The sequence below is a fragment of the Oreochromis niloticus genome, linkage group LG3, assembly GCF_001858045.2.
Source record: "Oreochromis niloticus isolate F11D_XX linkage group LG3, O_niloticus_UMD_NMBU, whole genome shotgun sequence".
In the NCBI taxonomy this organism is placed as follows: domain Eukaryota; kingdom Metazoa; phylum Chordata; class Actinopteri; order Cichliformes; family Cichlidae; genus Oreochromis; species Oreochromis niloticus.
The window spans coordinates 70,348,768-70,354,912 of record NC_031967.2 but is presented as its reverse complement, the minus strand read 5'-3'; the positions used below and the strand labels follow the sequence as shown (position 1 = coordinate 70,354,912).

At 40.5% G+C, this 6,145-nt stretch overlaps 1 long non-coding RNA gene across 1 annotated transcript; it reads left to right on the top strand.

Moving 5' to 3' along the window:
- The first annotated feature begins 736 nt into the window (after positions 1-736).
- On the top strand, positions 737-2,776 carry LOC112846085 (uncharacterized). Its single transcript, XR_003218905.1, has 3 exons — positions 737-762; positions 1,562-2,640; positions 2,720-2,776. It is a non-coding gene; the product is annotated as an uncharacterized LOC112846085 (long non-coding RNA).
- The last annotated feature ends 3,369 nt before the right edge of the window (positions 2,777-6,145 follow it).

Here is a 6,145-nt window from a genome sequence, read left to right as displayed (position 1 = left end):
CAGCATGTCTGCCCATAAAAAAAGAAAAAAAAGATCAGTCTTTGGTCTAAAAATTGATGTTTTAATTGAAGAATTGTTGATGATCTGCTTAAAGTCCAACATCTCCCTCTAGTGGTCATATATAAACCATGCGTGAGGATGGTGTTAATGTAAAATGTGAATCATAGTGTTCCAGTCAGTCATCAGTGTTTCTCTGCACAGCTGTAATTAAAATGTGTTCAGAGGGCCTCAGTGTCTGAATGGTTCCAGTTCAGCTCCATAACAGCAGCGTCCCTGGTTTGATTCCTGTGTTTCAGCTCATATTTGCCTCTCTCACTGAGGGGGACGTAACTACATGGACATGGATTTGTTCATCAACCAAACTACAGATCACTCAGAACAGAGGACATTTGATTATTCAAGTTTGTTTTTGTTTTTGGTACAAACCTATAAATGTCACAGACACCTCACTGGTTTAAAAGTTATATGTTTAAATAGTTTTATCACTTGAATTGGTTTTTAGAATGTTTTTGTTCACCACTGTCTTTGCACTAGTGAGCACAGAACTAAAGAGAAATGACACTCAGGTTGATTTGAGGTGAACATAAAGCCCGCCCTCTTCCTCTTCAGAGGAAGCCAGCCCCCAACCTCTGTGTTTCTACCAATAGAAAGCTGGTGCTCAGAGGAAGAGGGCGGGCTTTACTTGGTGTCAGTGACAGAAGTGAAAAAAGCTGAAATGAGTGAGAAGGACGATGAAGGAAACATCTGTGCTGTGTCTGCTCTGTAAGTAGAATCTCTGTGTTTGTTTGAATTCTTGTACTTTGACTGTCTGCTCTCCTGATAACTGATGATGGAGGAGAAGACATGAAAAACAAATCAGGCTGAATTCAAGTTCAAAACACCACGAGGACCAACTGCAGGTCTGAACTGACTCTTTATCTTTGCTCAGGAGTCGAGGAAACACAGCAGGCAGTGAAAAGCTCAAATCATTCACTCATTATATCAACACAGCTGCACAGTGGACACATGACTTTACTGTGTTATTTAAAAGTAGAGGATATTTTACATATATTTAGTTAATATAAGTCTTTGCCCAGTGGTTTTTGATTTTGATTTTTTTTTTTTTTTATTTGCTTTTTGCTTTCATTGGATAGTAAGTAGAGATGGACAGGAAATCAGGGGGGAACAGAGGGGAAGACATGAGTGCTGCTTTCAAACCATCCGGCACATTGTCATCTGCTAATGCACTGAGCTAAACCAGGGTCCCTCACGGCTGGTTTTAAGATAGAAAGTGATGATCATGGTCCAAAACCCTGTATTGACAGAGTTCGAACATGAAGAATCTAAACTCTGTCAATACTTGTGAGATCTCCCAAAAGATGGTTTTTGCTTGTTTGTTGTTTTTAAACTTTATACACACTCCAGTCATATGTTGCTCAAACTTTTACTAAAGCATGTTACTGACATCAAAGAGAAATTGAGCAGATATATCAGAGAGACGAGTTTGTGTGTTTGTCAGCTGTTTGTGTGGAGTTGTTCTTTATGTTCACCTCAAATCAACCTGAGTGTCATTTCTCTTTAGTTCTGATCTCACTGCTGAGCTGCACAACAAACCAAGGTCAGTAACCTTCTTCTGTCACAGTTTAAACCTGAGAAATGCTCACTGATATGACCTGATTGGGTTCATGTAGTCATGATGTGTCAGGACCCGAGATGTGATGCAGAGGCAAGTTTAACAGAAGGCTAGCACTTTATTGAGCTGATAAAAACTACATGAGGCAAAATAAAAACTATCCCTACAAACAAATGAAAATAAATAAAACAGAGGGGCTTTGGCACTGGGGGACAAAGACCAGGAAACTAAATTCACGCTGATGATGCATCAAATCAGACAGAGACAATATACACACAGAAGGGTGATTAGGGGACGTAGAAACACAGCAAGAGGAAATCATTAATATGAGACAAGAGATTGACAGAGTAAAACAGGAACAAACTAATACTGAGACTATGACTTAACAGAGGGACAGAAAAGAACACGGAGATAAAACACACAGTAGACTAGAATTAGAGTAGGATCACAAAAAGATGATCTAAACTAAAATAAATATTTCAAAACCAGAAGAGCCAAAATATAAACACAGACTGTGAAGGATTTAATAAATGCTACAGGAAACTATGACTCATATCAATGTTTGAAGAGAGTCAAATAATATATAAGAGAATAACAAAAACCCAAAATTTAGAAATTACAAACGGAAAACATGGTGTTTTCAGAATGGATTTAAAATATAAAACTGATCAAAAAATTGTTCTGCAAAGTCACATTTTAGCATTCGTAACAGTCTTGACAAAAGTAAACAGATCAACACATTTATTTCATTTTAACCCTCACAGCTCGTCTGACTGTGAGTCCCAGCAGCTCTCAGTTCTTTGAATATGACTCTGTGACTCTGAGCTGTGAGGAGGACGACAGCTCTGCTGGATGGACTCTGAGGAGAAACAAAAGCAAACAACAGAGGACTCAGTGTGGAGTTGGGTGGGGAGAAACAGCTGGTTTTTCATGTAATCTCACATTCATGATGCCTCATGACAGTGGGGTTTACTGGTGTGAGCCCAGAGAGGGTCCCATCAGTAACATGGTTAACCTGACAGTCACTGGTAAGCTGAGTGTGTGGAGTTAGTGTTGATGAAGCTGTGTGTAAATGGATGAAATGCTGTAGTTTGTCTCTGTGTTGAGGTGGATCAGTGATCCTGCAGAGTCCTGTCCTCCCTGTGATGGAGGGAGATGACGTCACTCTGCTCTGTAAAACAAAGACCACTCCCTCCAACCTCCCAGCTGCTTTCTATAAAGATGGCTCCCTCATCAGGAAGCAGCCTACAGGTCACATGACCATCCAGCATGTTTCCAGGTCTGATGAAGGCCTCTACAAGTGTGACATCAGCGGTCATGGAGAGTCTCCATCCAGCTGGATCACTGTCACAGGTGACACACTCACCTGTCTGTGTTTCTGCAGCTTTCAACATTCACAATGTGACGACAACTTAATGACTGTGTTTGCTTTATTTTAGACAAACACACCACCACACCTCCACCTACATCCAACTCTCTGTCTGTATTTCCATTACTCTCTGTTTTGCTGTCTTTTGGATCAGTATGTGTTGTGGTTCTACTGGTTTTACTGGTGGTGAGACGATGTGTTCACAGGAAACCTGAAGGTGAGACTTACAGATCAGAATCTTAAATGCTTTTTTGGTAAATAATCTAGACATTTATTAATATTTTTTGCCGATTCAAATATCGAAATTTTCAAACATCAAACACTTTTCTTCAAATTCAGCTGAACAAAAAGTAACTATAACTTCACAGATCATCCCAGTCATCAAACTACTCTGCTAATACCACTAAGCTATTCTCATGACACTTATCAAAGGGCAACCAGTGTGGCACCACACATACCACTTACAGAGATATTGGCCACCAGTTAAGCAAAGAAGTGTGGAATAAGCCTTCACCTCATTGTGCTCAGCTTACAGTCTCCCAGTGTTCATTCTGGAGGACTGAGCAGCTCACATAGTCCACTGGTCTTCAGTCACAGTTCCTCACCACATGGATAGTTTGATATTTAGTTGACATAAATAAAAGACACGGAGGGAAAAGCATTTGTCAGCGGTGCTTGAACAGTTTCTACCAATCAATTACTCCAGTGTCTCTCACCAGCCCCCTTTTACTTCCTTCCACACAGTTTATTAGACCTGTAGCCCCTGTTTCCGACTCCCTTTAATCCTACAACAACCAACCAAATAAAATTTTTAAACTTTTTTTTTTGATACTGACGTTATAGCTGCCGTTTTTATGTCTCTTCTATGTTCTCTGCTCAATTCATTTAGGCAGGAGCTTCATTACAATTGTCTGGAAGCCTTCCTCCATAACTAGACTTGTTTCTACGACCACTTTCATTATTTTTCGTGTAGTAGCTTTAGACATCATTCAAACTAATTACAATGAATGCATTATTGAGCATGTGAGGAAAGGTCAGACATTAAATGTGTAGTAAAAAAAAATGTAATTATTAACTGACAAAATTTTATGATTGTACTTTAACTTTTAACAGTGTGCTTTTTTATTTGACTTTCCTTTCCTTGTCCTAAATGTAACACATTGAGCATCTTAATCAAATGTCTTTAAAGTCACATATTTTGCCTTCTGAGTATTTTTCTTTGAATGTTGAACTAAGTATGACCTGTGGTTAACAACTCTGCCGTCGTCCAGCTTCCTGTTTCTGATAAAAAGAACACGCTTTAGCTGCAGATGCTTTAACACAGGGGCATTCGTTTTAAAAACTGAAAGTAACATGTAGAGGCTTTTAAATAAGATTCAAATTAGCATTAACTTAATTCACTCCAGCATTATTTACCGTTTTTCTTTTTAACTAATTTACTTTTTCATATTTATGTGACACAAACATTTAATGGTTTAATTTTCATGTGTCATGAATACCACCATGCAATGATTCCTCTTTGTGTGTTTTTATTGCTCAGAAAGTTTTCCAGCTGCGAACAACACAGTAATGAGAGCTGGAGATGTGAGTTATGGTCAAATCATCATTAAACAGAAGAAAAACAAGTTAAAGAGAAAAGGTACATCTGATCTTTGTCTCCATCATGTTTCAGTTCTACACACAGACACTGAGGCCTTGGTTTAAGCTAAATGCTAACATTAGAATGTTAACAGGCTGATGTTTAGTAAGCTTTATGCTAAATATCTTCATCATCAAATCAAATCAAATCAAATCACTTTTATTGTCACGTCACATGTGCAGGTACACTGGTACAGTACATGTGAGTGAAATTCTTGTGTACAAGCTTCACAAGCAACAGAGTTGTGCAAAAATACAATAACGTAAAACAAGCAAAATATAAAAATGTCTAATCTAAAAAGTAATAAATATATGTAGAATATATAAAGGTATATACATTACTGAACGTGTGTACTAAATATGTTTTTCTACGTGTGTGTGTGTGTGAGTGTGTATATAGTGTGTATATACATGTTTTACAAATGAAATAAAGTAAACAATAAAATAAGATATGTAAAATATACAGAGGTTGGTATGTGCAAAACAGTGGTATTTATGTACAGTATGGAGTGCATAATGTTGAAGTTCCAGTAGTGAAGGTGAGGTGTCTATGACGTGTTCAGCAGTCTGATGGCCTGATGAAAAAAGTCGTCTCTCAGTCTGCTGGTACGGGACCGGATGCTGCAGAACCTCCTTCCTGATGGAAGTAGTCTGAAGAGTTTATGGCTGGGGTGACTGGAGTCCTTGATGATCCTCCCCGCTTTCCTCAGGCACCGCTTCCTGTAGATGTCTTGGAGGGAGGGAAGCTCACCTCCAATTATCCATTCAGCACACCGCACTACTCTCTGGAGAGCTTTGCGGTTGTAGGCGGTGCTGTTGCCATACCAGGTGGTGATGCATCCAGTGAGGATGCTCTCAATGGCACAGCGATAGAAGGTCCTGAGGATGCGGGGGCTCATGCCGAATCTTTTCAGTCTCCTGAGAAAGAAGAGGCGCTGCTGCGCCTTCTTCACTGTTTTGTTTATGTGTACTGACCACGTAAGATCCTCAGCCAGATGTACACCAAGGAAGCGGAAGCTGCTCACTCTCTCCACAGCGGCACCGTTGATGGTGATGGGGGTGTGTACTCCTCTGCACCTCCGGAAGTCCACTATCAACTCCTTTGTCTTTGCGACGTTGAGGGTGAGATGGTTGTCTTGACACCAGTGGGTCAGGGCGCTGACCTCCTCCCTGTAGGCCGTCTCATCACCGTTGGTGATAAGACCCACCACTGTAGTGTCATCCGCAAACTTCACAATGATGTTGGAGTTGTTAGTGGCCGTGCAGTCGTAGGTGTAGAGTGAGTACAGGAGAGGGCTCAGTACACACCCCTGTGGAGCACCAGTGTTCACTGTGATGGGGGATGAGGTGGTGCTGCCCAGTCTGACCACTTGGCGTCTGTCAGACAGGAAGTTAAGGATCCAGCTGCAGAGGGAGCTGCTCAGTCCTAGATCCTGCAGTTTCCTGTCCAGCTTCGAGGGAACGATGGTGTTGAATGCTGAGCTGTAATCTACAAACAGCATTCTCACATATGTGTCTCTCTTCTC